At 39.5% G+C, this 14,629-nt stretch overlaps 1 protein-coding gene across 1 annotated transcript in view; it reads left to right on the top strand.

The window, feature by feature from the left end:
- The window catches only part of LOC123506599 (nephrin-like), a 414,125-nt gene that overhangs the window by 68,157 nt on the left and 331,339 nt on the right, over positions 1-14,629 (top strand). The gene's annotated exons all lie outside the window — the stretch shown is intronic.

Below are 14,629 nucleotides of genomic sequence, written 5' to 3'. Positions count from 1 at the left end.
TTCCGGGATTGTTGACTTACCCTGCGCCAATGCTTCACTGTGCGCCGGTAGTGTAAAAGGTGATGGGGAAAGCCGTGTATTTCTAAGAGTTTATCCTTGTTTTTTATAGTGATTTGGTACAATTTAAAGAGGAATTGCTTGTATGTTGCCTCTTTAAATGATGTACAGGCGTTTTATTTATATTTGAATAAGTTTATCTTGTGTCTATGTGCTTATTTTTTAATTTGCATTACTAGGAGACGGAAAAAAATATATTACATCTCTAAATGACGTATATACATTGTCGTTGTGCTTGCTCTTTACCTTGTCTTATCTTTTCTAAGTCTCCCGTTACTAAAAGAGGGAAGAAAACATAGCATTAAAGGAAACAACGGCACGAAAATAAGTGAAATATACACTGAACCCAAATATTCACTGAACAATACAAAAGAGAAAGTAGAAAACAGTAATGCCACGTTGATATTTCCCAGTAAAAGAGACACAGTAATGAAAATAAGCCATTTATTCCCTTTGATGAATCACGTGATTGGCAGTGGCAGCAGGAAAAGGAAATGATAACTTGGTGTGCTCTAACAAAAAGGACTCGGACTTTTAAAACATCTAGTATTATTAACAAATTGGGTCACCTTCGCGCTCTTTTAATACAGACAACGTGGAACTGTAAGTCACAATACCACAGTAGTTCAGAAGTATTGCGTGTGTACGGTTCTTTTATTCCCTCTGTGGACTACGAGCCGGGTATGGAGAGATGGAGAGAGAGAGGCGGGCTTTAAAGAGGAGACTCAGGTGGCAAGGCCCAGCGATCTCCAATTAAAACCAGATGAAATCCCAGTGAAAATACGTACACTGCATTGCGTCCCTTTGTTGATTCAGTCAGTCTTTACACAACTATAACCACAGCCACGGTCGCAACGGACGTAAAAGGAAAACAAAACGGACGTAAAAGGGTAACAGAACGTAGGTAAAAGGAAAAAAAGCGTGAGTAGAAGGAAAACAACGTACATAAACGGAATACAACGTGCGTAAAAGAAAGCAATGTACGTAGAAAGAAAGCAATGTACGTAAAAGGAAAACAATGTACGTAGAAGGAAAACAATGTACGTAGAAGGAAAACAATGTACGTAGAAGGAAAACAATGTAAGTAGAAGGAAAACAATGTACGTAGAAGGAAAGCAATGTACGTAGAAGGAAAGCAATGTACGTAGAAGGAAAAGAGCACGTAAATAAAAGGAAACTAATGAATATACTTGCCTTAGAAAATGAGCTTGAGTAATCAGATGCAGTAAGTGTGTAGCCTGTAGCATTTAGTAAGTGTGTAGCCTGTAGCATTTAGCAAGTGTGTAGCCTGTAGCATTTAGTAAGTGTGTAGCCTGTAGCATCTGAATCCGTGTGAGTTTCTCAGCAATTCAACATACACCAAATAGAAAAGAAAAAAAAAAACAAACAAGACCAAACATTTCCACCACAACACGAAACACTTACTGAAAAAAAAATAAATAAATAAATAAAAAACATTAATCAACGCAACACACACACACACAAAAAAAGAGAAAAATCAACAAAACACCACAAGGAAGCAATTATCCAAAACAAGCAATCCTTTTGGTGAGTTTGCGTGCTGGTAATGACGCAGCTCCCTACCACCACCACCACCACCACCACCACTACCTCTGTCACCCGGTTAACAAGTACTAGAATGCCTGCACCTTCCATGAAATAACTTGCCACCACCTGCAGCTAACGAGGTACTGCATGGGGAGGGGAGATCCGATACCCTGTGTGTGTGTGTGTGTGTGTGTGTGTGTGTGTGTGTGTGTGTGTGTGTGTGTGTGTGTGTGTGTGTGTGTGTGTGTGTGTGTGTGTGTGTGTAGGTTAGCGCAAGTTTAGTGTTAGGATATTTTGGTGATTGGAAGAGGAAATTGGAGGGAAAAGAGTGTATAGATGGAAGGGGAGAGAGAGAGAGAGAGAGAGAGAGAGAGAGAGAGAGAGAGAGAGAGAGAGAGAGAGAGAGAGAGAGGGTGAGGGAGAGATTTAAGCACACATACACAGGAAGTCATGGAAAAAAGACACACAAACCTTAGTCAAGAGAGAAACAAACAGAAGTGGCGTGACATAGCAGTGGCAAGAGAGAGAGAGAGAGAGAGAGAGAGAGAGAGAGAGAGAGAGAGAGAGAGAGAATGCCAGTCTTTTCTGTAACAAACACGCTGCTTCACTTGAATGGTAACAATCTAAGAGTGAAAGGAAGAGAAGGAAAAAGGTTCAGGTGAATCGAGAGAGGTTCAAGAGTCGACTGGCTGAGCAAGGCACTGTAAGAGAGAGAGAGAGAGAGAGAGAGAGAGAGAGAGAGAGAGAGATGGGGTGAGTTGTTGAAAAGTGTTATTTATCTGCTAATTCTCTCTCTCTCTCTCTCTCTCTCTCTCTCTCTCTCTCTCTCTCTCTCTCTCTCAATACTCCAAGTTACATAACAAGCATGCGTCTTACTCCCCTCATTCTCTTATCGCAAAACATACCCTGGCTAATCCATGCCCTTCAAGCCACACCCTTACCCACACCTACCACGTAAAAGCAACCACGTACACGCAAAACACCGCTCAACACAGCACATTCACCACCAGCACCACCATCACCAGCACCACCAGCACTAGCACCACCCAATCTCGCGTTTCTCTCTCCCCCAAGCCAGATGTTGGGAATTAATCAGATAGGGAGTCAGAAAAGGACCTTGAGTACCCCAGACAGATGGCTCGATTCCTTCCTAATGCCGCGGACTCGTGTTATATATTAAGGTTTTTATTTACACTTTTATCGCTCGAGTCCGTATGGTTGTGTCGTGGAGATGAATTGGCTGTGGAAATGGAGCTTTGTGTTGTGTTATCAGTGTTTGTTCTCTTTGGTTTTTCTTTCTTTTAGTTTCCCCGTTTTCTTTGTTGTGTTTCTCTCTTTGTGTGATGTCTGATAATGCTTGTTTTTATTCATTTTTTTATTTTTTTTATTTTTAGTGTGTGTGTTGTTTGTTAGTTTATTTTATTTGGTATTGATTTTTTTTTTCGTTGATTTGTTATTTCTTCATTTATTTGGTGATACATAAACATTTTTCCACTTTTTTTTCATCCTCTTTATTTTCGCGTATATTTCCTCTCGACACGCTAGGAAGAAAGTGAGTGAATAAGTACAAAAATTGAAGTCGAATAACGTGATGTGTTACTTGCCTCGCTTATTTGATGATATGCAGAGAGATTCAGATATAAATGTATGTTTTTCATCTTGCTTCCTTCCTTCCTCGTATATTTCTTCCAGCGAGGTCAGAGAGGAAGTGAGTAAGTGAGTGAGAAAGTGAAGTGAAGCCCAATAACTTGAAGCAGTGCAAGGCTGGCAATACAGAACTTTCGCGTCAACAACTTGTAAGAAGATGAAAACATGGTAAACACTCCCTCACACACACACACACACACACACACACACACACACACACGTACGTTTTCCTCTCTCCTTCCTCACCCATGCGTCACAGTTTCTCGTCACTTCTCGTCACGAACACACAGGTTGAGTTCATGTACGAGTAGTTGTGAGTTTTTCCTCTTTTTCCCCCTTCCACTTTTCACCGTGTGCGTGTTAACAAGTGTGATATTTTTCCCCTCTCTGCTTCTTGTAGGTGTGAAGTCTCTCTCTCTCTCTCTCTCTCTCTCTCTCTCTCTCTCTCTCTCTCTCTCTCTCTCTCTCTCTCTCTCTCATTCTGGAGACATTTTTTTCCCTCCTCCTCCATTACCTCCTCGCGTGTTTCTCTCCTTCATGTGTTGACAGATGCGGAGGAAAACTTCTGTTTTTTTTCCGGCTCTTTTGTTTCCCTCAGGTGTTTCCCCTCCCTCAATGTTGACAGGTGGAGAGTTAAAGTTTCCCCTCAGCGTTCCGTCAGCCATTGAGACAAATTTCCCCTCGTAACTTTGCCCACAAGTGTTCCATCTACTTTCCCCTCAGGTATTAAAACACATGTCCCTATATTAATTTGTTCCCTTTTATGTTCATGTTTTCCTCTTTGCTGGAGTTAATAATTTTCCTGATCTTATATCTTTATCCTCTTTTCCTGCATATTTTCTTCTTTTTTGTAGTTTTTCTCTTTTTTTTGTACCTGCATTCCATTCTGTCCGAGAGTAAATAATAAATGGAAGCTGTAATGCAGTTCTAGCAAGCAAAATGAGCAAAGCTAACATGAAAGAAGCACAAAGAGCGTGACATTATCGTACAAAAATACGTAATTGCCACTCGCTTAAAAAAAATACGAAAAAAAAAGATTACCAGTGAAAAATAGTTTATGATCCAATTATGTAGTGTAAAATTCTACCCAAAATGGCAAGGAAAGAGCAAAGTAACATAATGACTTACTGAATATCACTGAAACAGCAATAAAGAATAGTAAGGAAAAAAAGCAATAAATAGTAATGTCACTGAAGAAGAGAATGTAACAGAATGAAGGAAAATGTAACAATGAAGGAGAATGCGACAGAATGAAGGAAAATGTAACAGAATGAAAGAGAATGTAGCAGAATGAAGGAGAATGTAACAGAATGAAGGAAAATGCAACAGAATGAAGAAAAATGCAATAAAATGAAGGAGAATGTAACAGAATGAAGGAGAATGTAACAGAATGAAGGAGAATGTAACTGAATGAACAAGAACAAAGTAAGAAAGAGGAACGTAATGTCTTGATGAACAATCCTAAAGCGTAACAGAAAAAGAAGGCATAAAAGATCGTGCCGTCTACGAAAAGAGACGTACAATATTAAACAGAATTGAAAATGAAGCGAAAATAAAGATATATTGAACTTGAATACTGAAACAAAGAAAAGTTAAATAAATGTAAAAAAAATATCTTGGAATTAAATGCTATGGAAAATAAAACCCCTAAAAAGACACGTTAAATTGAAATAATGCAGAAAATAAAGAAGATACGTTGGATAAGAGTATTGGCAAAGAAACGTATCAAAGGGACAGTGAAACAAAGTAATGGTGGTAATGATAGTGGTAGCGGTGGTAGTGATTGTGGTGGTGTTGTGTTGGTGGTGATGGTGCTGTTTATGCATGGTGCTGGTGATGATAATGTTGGTGATGGTGGTGGTGTTGGTGGTAGTAGTAATAGTGGTGGTGTTCATTGTAGTAGTGGTGATGATGGTGTTAATGATGATAGTGGTAATAGTGATGGTGATGGTGGTGTTCATGATGGTAGTGGCAGTAGTAGTGGTAGTGGTGGTAATAGTGATAGTGGTGGCGCTGGTGGTGTTAATGGTGATAATGGCTGACAATGATGATGGTGATAATGGTGGTAGTGGTGCAGTAGTAGTGGTGGTGATGGTCTTAATGAGGGTAATGGCAGTAGTAGTGGTAGTGGTGGTGATGGTGGTGGTAGTAGTGGTAGTGGTGGTGATAGCGGCGGTGGTGGTGGTGTTGGAATGTTGCAGCGTACAGGTGAGAGAGCGGTGATGCGCAAAGGGGAAGTTAGCTCAGGTGCAGTGACTTTTAAGGGACAACACACACCGGGACTCGAGTCTGGCCTGCTTTTGTTTCACACGGGTTAGAGAGACGAACAGACAGAGAGACAGAGACACACATACATACAGATATAAAGAGACTACACTTTCGCAATCTTCAGTTAAAGTATTCATTCCAAAGCGAGAGAAATAAGAAGCTTTACATTTTTTTTTTTTTCGATTCATTTTAAGTCCAATGCGTCAGAAAGTTTTTTGGGGAAATATATATGGTGTTATAATTGGTTTTAGCGTCATCGGATTGGTTTTGAAAAGAAACATTTGAGGATTTGGGAAGTTGTTGAACCTTTTGTTGACTCTCTCTCTCTCTCTCTCTCTCTCTCTCTCTCTCTCTCTCTCTCTCTCTCTCTCTCTCTCTCTAAGCCTCATTTCCTCGTGAGTGTAAACCAGTACTACATGGCCTCCTTCTTCCCCCCTCCCTCCTTCTCCCCTTTTCTCCTTCCCTCCATCTCTCCCTTCCTCCATCTCTCCCCAGCTTATTCCTTCCCACCCTCCATCTTTTCTCGCTCCCTCTCCCTCACTCCGTCCTTTCCTCCCTTCTCTTATCACCCTCTGTTTCATGTAACCCTAAGAGAAACACACACACACACACACACACACACACACACACACACACACACACACACACACACACGCCAAACAATTTCTATTCCAATATCTATTTTTTAACCATTGCCAAACGTGCCTAAGGTGTCGCCAATTGCCAGTTTTTATATATATATATATATTGATGGAAAAATCAAATATTAAAACTACAACTTTTTCGTTTTTCTCTCTTTTTTCTTTTTTTTTAACAAAGTTTGATACGTTTTCCATGTTTTTCTTTTCATTTTTGTCTTTTTATGTTTGTTCTTTTCCTTTTTTTTTTTTTTTAGGTGTATGTTTTTGTCTTCCATTTTTTTTAACAGGGAACTTTTATTATCTTTTTTATTTTCCTCTTTTTTTTCACCCTGGGACTTTTTTTTTGGGGGGTATCATTCGCAATATCCTGTCGGTCATGAGGGAAGGACATGAAATATGGATGCAATTGGGATCATTCTTTCGTCTGACTTGGATCTTTCTTTTTTATTCATATCCTCTCTCTCTCTCTCTCTCTCTCTCTCTCTCTCTCTCTCTCTCTCTCTCTCTCTCTCTCTCTCTCTCTCTCTCCATCATCGTTTTTCTGCGTGTGTTTTGGTATTCTCTTTCATCTTCTTTTGTCTTCATCTTTCGGATTATCTTCTGTCATATTTTCATACTCTTCATCTTGGTCGTCATTCATCTTTCCTCCTCCTCCTCCTCCTCCTCCTCTTCCTCCTCCTCCTCCTCCCGGACATTCGTCAACTAGGTCTGAAAAATAAATTGAGAGGAGGCCAAAGACTAATCAGACTCTTACTTCTTCCTCCCCCCTCTTCTCTCTCCCTTCCCCCCTTCTCTCCCCCTCTCTCCATCATCATCAGTAATTTCCCTCGCTGTTAATGGAAAATATGAGAAGCCTTCAGACAGGGAACTCCAAAACTTTCCTCTTTTCTCTCCTTCTCCACTGCTTGACAGAGGAGGAGGAGGAGGAAGAGGAGGAAGAGGAAGAGGAAAAGGCTCTCCGGTACTCTTGACTCATTGATTTGTATTCTCTTGAGTTTACAACCAGTAGGATATTAATAGTAATAATGTAGTAGTGGTAGTAGTAGTAGTAGTAGTAGTAGTTGATGTTATTGTTGTAGAAGTAGTAGTAGTAGTAGTGGTGGTAGTAGTAGTTGATGTTGCAATAGTATTTGTGGTTATAAAGTAGTAGTAGTAGTAGTAGTTGTTGTTGTTGTTGTTGATGTCCTTATAGTATTCGTAGTTATATAGTAGTAGTAGTGGTAATAGTAGTAGTAGTAGTAGTGGTAGTAGTAGTAGTAGTAGTTGTTGTTGTTGTTGATGTCCTAATAGTATTCGTAGGGATATAGTAGTAGTAGTATTAGTAGTAGTAGTAGTAGTAGTAGTAGTAGTAGTAGTAGTAGTAGTAGTAGTTGTTGTCGGATTGCTTTCTACTTAAACATAGCAGTAAGAAAATAGAAAAATCACGACATGTTGAATTAATATATCGTATCAAACATACTTTAATATCGACATTTAACTCCTTAACCCACCTCTCTCACACACACACACACGCACACACACACACACACACACACACACACACACACACACACACACACACACACACACACACACACACACACACACACACATAATGTAAAACAGCAAAAGAGAATCACCTTGGGGTATTTTCTTACACCATTCTTTGCACTTTATGACGGAGCGCCGAGCAGGTGGGCGTCAGGGGGGAAGTGGGCGGAGATCAATGGTCTCTATGCCGCCCCTGGGAGAAGCTGGCGCCCCTGGGACCACTAAAGGGGCGTGAGGGGAGTGGCTTTGTAGAGGAAATGGGGGTTGCAGAAAGAGTAGTTATGCTAATGTGATTATTTTTATTTCTCTCTCTCTCTCTCTCTCTCTCTCTCTCTCTCTCTCTCTCTCTCTCTCTCTCTCTCTCTCTCTCTCTCTCTCTCTCTCTCTCTCTCTCTTCCCAACTTTAGGCAACTCGATAGACTGTCATGTGGTGATGGAAGATGAGAGTGGAAAAATGTGTGTGTGTGTGTGTGTGTGTGTGTGTGTGTGTGTGTGTGTGTGTGTGTGTGTGTGTTATCCTGTCATGAACGAAGATGGGGGAAAAGAAACCAGAAAATAAATATGAAAAGAAGAAAACTTACGCGATATGAGAAAGATTTTTATTTATACATGTGAAAGTTTTAATGCATAATAATACTTCTTTTATCTCTCAGCTGTGGAGGCGGACAACAGGCAGGGCAGGGAAGTTATGAAGTTAACAAGTGATAAAGACAATGCGTGTATTTCCCCGGCTACAAATTTATACATGTTCCCTTACACGTGTCGCTCATAAGACAGGATACAGAGGAGTGTGTATTGTATTGTATGTTTCTGTTATAAAATCTCTGCTAGAATTGTGTTTTTGTTTGCTTTGTATCCTTTCGTAATGGTTGATAGAGAGAAGGTTTCCAGAAGTGTATAAAGCTTTTTTGTAATTTTTCTGTTTATATATTTTTTTCACTTTCTCGGTATAAGAACTCTCGTTGTAATAGCTTTAGTTTATTTATCCATTTTTGCTCTTTTTTTTATTTTCTCTCGAATTAATCCAACAAATCAAATCAAGTAAGTGAGACAGAACAAAATAAATCGCTCTTGTTTTCTTTTCGTTCACATTCAAAGCAAATCTTAAAATATCGAGATTTGTGTGTTTTTCGCCGATATTTCTTTCAGTGGATCTATGTAGACGCGGAGTAAAAACAGCCTCGTTATATAGAATAGGTGTGCAAACTCGTATCGTTTTCTTTTATGTATTTTTGTGCTGGATGGAAAAAAAATTGCGAGAATAGTGTAATGTTTCCTGTTTTCTCTTTTCGCTGTTAGTTTTTCGTTTGTCGGGTGGAATAGAATGAGACGCACTGGATATTCAGGCTTGCATTGACAAAGAAATGTGATAAAGCTTCTGTGTTTCAACGTGTTTCTATCCTCTTCTATTTCAGCCTTGAGATTAGTGTTGAAATGTTTACATGAGGACGTGACGCAATACTAACGCTATTTTCACCAGTATAATTGTTTTTTGAATTGTTGCTTTTGCATTTAGGATTATTTTCATCTTTTGTGTTTTTGGTGATGTTTATACTTCAAGTTATTCTACATTATTAGGGAGTGAAGTTATGATAAAAGTTAGAGAAGTTTTTTAGTAGTGTGATGGTTATTATTTTGAGTTCCTTCTTGTGTTTATGAATTTTCCTTATGTTATCTCTAGTTTTTTGTTGCCTTTTACACTCTGCGGTATTGAAGAGCTGTAATATTAGCAACACTGCCTCGAATTCTTTCCTCTTAGTTGGACTTTTAATTTTCATCTTGATATTGATATTCAGCTCACCTTTCACGTTACTAGATTGAACATTCACTCCTGAAGAATCATCAGCGAAACTAGTCGGGAATGAACTCGCCTCCCTGCACCTGTGTTTCTTTTCGCCTCCTCCTCCAACTCGTATGAATGTCAAAATTTACTCCTATGTTTGAATATAAAGTTAGCATTGTGACATGAATTGTTATAGACCTTCGTGAATTGCGGAGAGAAAACAAAATAAACTATATGTGAGAGTGCAGACTGGTGTTGAAAGGAATGACTAATATGTGCAATAGATGAAAGAAATGTTGATGAAATATTCGTACGTAGAACAAACACAATAACAAAGGAACACTAATAATAGAACAACAAACGGAAGTAATGGTTCGTGGTAAATGGAACGAGAGTAATGGATACACTACAATACACAAGAGAAAATTGGCACTGATGAAATACGTACATGAAACAAATACAGAATAGCGTTGGTGGTTTAATGAAAGGACAAAATGATGAAATAAATAAAAAAAATGCAAGTGGAAGCCAAGGGAGAGAGAGAGACAAAAAAAGGCAGTTGAAGCAATATAGAAACAATTAGTTATATCGAAGCTGACCATGAAAAAGCAACACTAGGGAAAGAAAAATACACGAGTGAAATGAAACATGCATACAAAAATAGAGGGAAAGAATACGAGTCGAAAGGAAAAAGCAAACAATTAAATGCAACCAGAAATTATGTATTTATTTTAACCATGGGAGAGAGAGAGAGAGAGAGAGAGAGAGAGAGAGAGAGAGAGAGAGAGAGAGAGAGAGTGCCCGTGGGTTGTCTCTTAATGCCAGTTATCATCGTTTATTATCTTTTCCTTGTCTTACCCTTTGTTCCTTCATCCTTCTGACCTTTCTTCCTTCTTCCCTCCTCTCCTCTTCCCTCCATTTCTCCTCCCCGTCCCTCCTTACTCATGTTATCTCTCCATACTTAATCTTTCCTCCATTCCTTCTACTGTTCATCTGTCATCCCTCCTTCCCTCCCTTCCTCTCTTCCTCTCTTCTCTCTCGTGACCAAGTATTTCTATCTAAACTATTCTCTCATTTTTCTCCTTGTACGTGAAATTATTTTTTCCTGATTTTTGTTTTCCATGGTATCACTTTATATTCTCTCTTCTCTCCTTCTTTCGTTCTCATTTCTTACGCTGACCAATTATCTCTTCGTGTTCAAACAAGTTATCTCCTTTATTCCCACTACGTGAAAGAGTTGTTATGCATTTTTTCCTATTTTTTTTTCTCTCCTTCCTTCCTTCATTTTGTTTCTTTAACCAATTTTCTATTCCTGTTCCAACCAATTCTCTCCTTTTCTCTCTCCTACTACTACGTGAAAATGTTGTATTCTACTTTTTTCCTATTCACTTTTCTCTTTTATTCTTTTGTCCTTCTTTCCTTCATTCTCATATTTTTCTTTAGGCAATTTTTCATTCGTGTTCCGACCTCCATTTTCTCCTATTCTCCTACAAAGTAAAAGTGTTATATTCTGATTGTTTTTCATTTACATATCCTTTTTTTTCTATCTTCTTCCTCCTTCCTTCATTCTCTGTCTTTAGTCAATTTTCCAATCCGTGTTCCAACCAATTCTCTCCTTTTCTCCTACAAAGTGAAAGATTGTACCATTTTTTTTTCATTTACGCATCTTTTTTTCTATCTTCCTCCTCCTTTTCTTCATTCTCATCTCTTTCTTTAGTCAATTTTCCATTCCTGTTCCGACCTCCTCTTCTCCTATCCTCCTATAAAGTAAAAGTGTTATATTCTGATTTCATTTTCATTTACGTATGCATTTTTTTTCCATTTACGTATCCTTGTTTTTCATTTACAGATCCCTTTTTTTTTCTACCATCCCCTTCCGTTCCTGGACTCTCTCATTCTCCCACACGCAGCATCAGTATCAGTTGTAATCATCGGTGGCCTCAGTTAGCCGCCTCTCTCCCTCACCAATGAACTCTGGGTGCATTCATTGAACTGAACACCCAACTTCATTTATTTTCCCCTCACCCACTTCAATTAAGTGGCTCGGATGCCTCACCAACCCAGAGAGAGAGAGAGAGAGAGAGAGAGAGAGAGAGAGAGAGAGAGAGAGAGAGAGAGAGAGAGAGAGAGAGAGAGAGAGGGAGAGAAAGCGAGAGAGCATTGGTAGGGGGTCTGATATTAATTGTGAGTATATCCCATAACGTTGTTCAGGTGTTGCCTCATAAAGACAGGCCGCCTAGAGAGAGAGAGAGAGAGAGAGAGAGAGAGAGAGAGAGAGAGAGACAGACAGACAGACAGACAAAGAGAGAGAGCCAGCAGACATGTTTACGATAGTTTAGGAGAACAGGTGAAGTTAAGTTAGATTAGCATTGGGTTAGGTTAGGTTAGATGTTGAGCTTCAATTATGGTCACTCCGAGTCCGTAATCTTCTCTCTGGTCATCCTAATTAATTTTATCCCTTGTTTCTTCCCACAGGTGAGTGTCTGACGCAGGTGGTTTTTCCTTCATGTACGGTGGCTCTGCTGTGTGTGTGAGTACCAGAAGAGAGAGAGAGAGAGAGAGAGAGAGAGAGAGAGAGAGAGAGAGAGAGTCGTTACTAGTGACTAAAAATAACAGGAACAAAAGATAGTGAAAAAATAACCTAGATCATTTTAGTGAGAGAGAGAGAGAGAATGTCTGAAAAAATACCTCCATTTATCCTCGCTCGCTCTATGGGGTTAAGTTAAAGGTTAGTACTCTCTCTCTCTCTCTCTCTCTCTCTCTCTCTCTCTCTCTCTCTCTCTCTCTCTCTCTCTCTCTGGCACAACTTAATCTTCGTTATTTAGAATTCATTGTCAATAAAGCCTTGATAATTTAGCATTTGATTAATAATAATGGTGTGATCTAACCCCTTGATGTGTAATATTGAATTGTGTCTCCCTCATTAAGTGACGCCCACCGTGCTGCTCGTGATTACATTAACTTTGATAGATTTCATACATTTTCACTCATTAACCGCTGGTGTGCCTATTTGTGTCCATTAGTAGGGATGGAGTCAGATTTGTGTTCGGTTCCTTGCTGATTGGTAGTGATTGTGTGCTTGTTATGGGATAGTATACTTAGACAGATAGATAGATAGACATACAGATAGACAGCTACGTAGTTATAGTGTTCTTTGGTGGGACGATGGATAGATGGAGGAGTAGATGGATAGTATATTTAGACAGATAAACAGATAGACAGCTACGTAGATAGTGTTCTTGGATGGGACGATGGATAGACGAACGAATAGATGGATAGAATAGTGAGATAGTGAGATAGACAGATAGACATACAGATAGACAGCTACATAAGTATAGTGTTCTTGGGTAGGACGATAAACGGACGGGTGAGTGAATGGATAGACAGACAGACAGACAGACAGACATGAAAACAGATAGACAGCTACATCAAAAACTTAGACAAACACGTTACATCACGTTACGTCAAGAGAAAACACAGGCAGGAGTTCGATGGAAAGAAAGACAAACATTCTCAAACATACACTACCGACAGACGAACAGAGTAAACAAACAGACCAGCAAATACAAACATAGACGGATAAACAGAGGCCCACATTTCGTCGCTTGCTTGTCGAGGATTTGGACAATTATATAATATTCAGCGTGTGAGTTATATTAATTGTGCTCCTGACTACGCCTCATGTTTATTATACACGAGAATGGCCTGGGCAGCATTAGGGAGAAGCAGGGAGGGAGGAGGGGGACCTGGATTGGGACACAGAGGGAGGGTACAGCAGCGGCACCCATGGGGATGTAACACAGAGCTGGGACACGGAATTGGGAGTTAGGACATGAGAGGACACGGAAAGTAATGAAGAAATAGTGAGACAGATTGGATACCGTGGCACAGTTTGGACACGTAAAAGAGTAAGTTTGAACATTGTTACAGCTCGATGAGACAGAAAAAGAGGACGTATTTTGACGCAGGAAATAGAGGATTAAGAAACATATCTGGATGCGGGAGTAAAAATAATAGGGTATATTGCGATACAAACACGTGAAGGTGGGACACATTTGGAGACACGAGGGAAGAAATTCAGACATTTTGGACACAGGAAACAGGGAAATAAATGACTTGAACATAGGAGTTAAAATAGAACACATCAGGATACAATTGCATGGACACATATGAAAGGAAACTAAGACATCTTGGAGAGAGAACAGAAGTAAATTGGATACTAACACGAACATAGGAGCTGAAATAGAACACATTACTAGGATTCATAAACTGAAAAGTGAGATGCAGCTGGGACATGGCAGGACACATGAAACATTGAAATGATATACTAATTGAGATACATGTGCTAGAATAAGACACACTGGGACACATTTGGACTGAAGGAAAAAGGTAGGAAATGAGAGAAGGAAAAACGCATACACTGAACACACACACACACACACAAAAGAAACAGCTCATTATGACATATTTGAAGTTACGTACACAGCTGGGACATGAGAGAAAAAAAAGAAAACAGAAATTTGGCACATACTGGATACATAACACAAAACGTTGAGCATATTTGGACATATTTGGACTCAAGGACACAACTAGGACATTATAGAAGAAAGAAAAAAAAATAGACTACCCAGTAAAAAATAGAAAATAAAAACTAGGGCACATTAAGACACATTTGGACTAGAGGACACAATATGGATATACCCAGAACGAAAGAAAACGAGAAATAGGACATTAAAAGACACAGAAGCTGGAACAGGATATTTCAGGACACATTTGGACCCGCGGAAAGTAGAAAAGTAGACATACACAAAGACACACAGTTGAGGAAATCTTGCTGGCGTTACATAAGACAAAGAGTAAGAACATGAACGAAAGGACAGGACGTGGGGAAGGAGAATGATCGCCGCCTTGTCTTCCTCAGTTTCCGAACCTTTTAACAACTTGGAATCCTTAGAGGAAGAGTATCAAGACGCCCCTGATAAACTTAATTGTACTTTCTCCTACTCTTCCGTTGTTGTTTTTTTTCTTTTTTTCTCCCCTCCCCCCTCAGCTTTGAGCATTAGTTAGAGTTTTTCTTCTCTACTTTTTCTCCCCTTGATCGTTCTCTAGCCCTTTTCCAGTCCAGCCAGATCCTTTTGATGCCTGAGAGAGAGAG

The sequence above is a fragment of the Portunus trituberculatus genome, chromosome 20 (assembly GCF_017591435.1).
Source record: "Portunus trituberculatus isolate SZX2019 chromosome 20, ASM1759143v1, whole genome shotgun sequence".
NCBI lineage: Eukaryota > Metazoa > Arthropoda > Malacostraca > Decapoda > Portunidae > Portunus > Portunus trituberculatus.
This window is presented reverse-complemented; position numbering and strand designations above follow the sequence as displayed.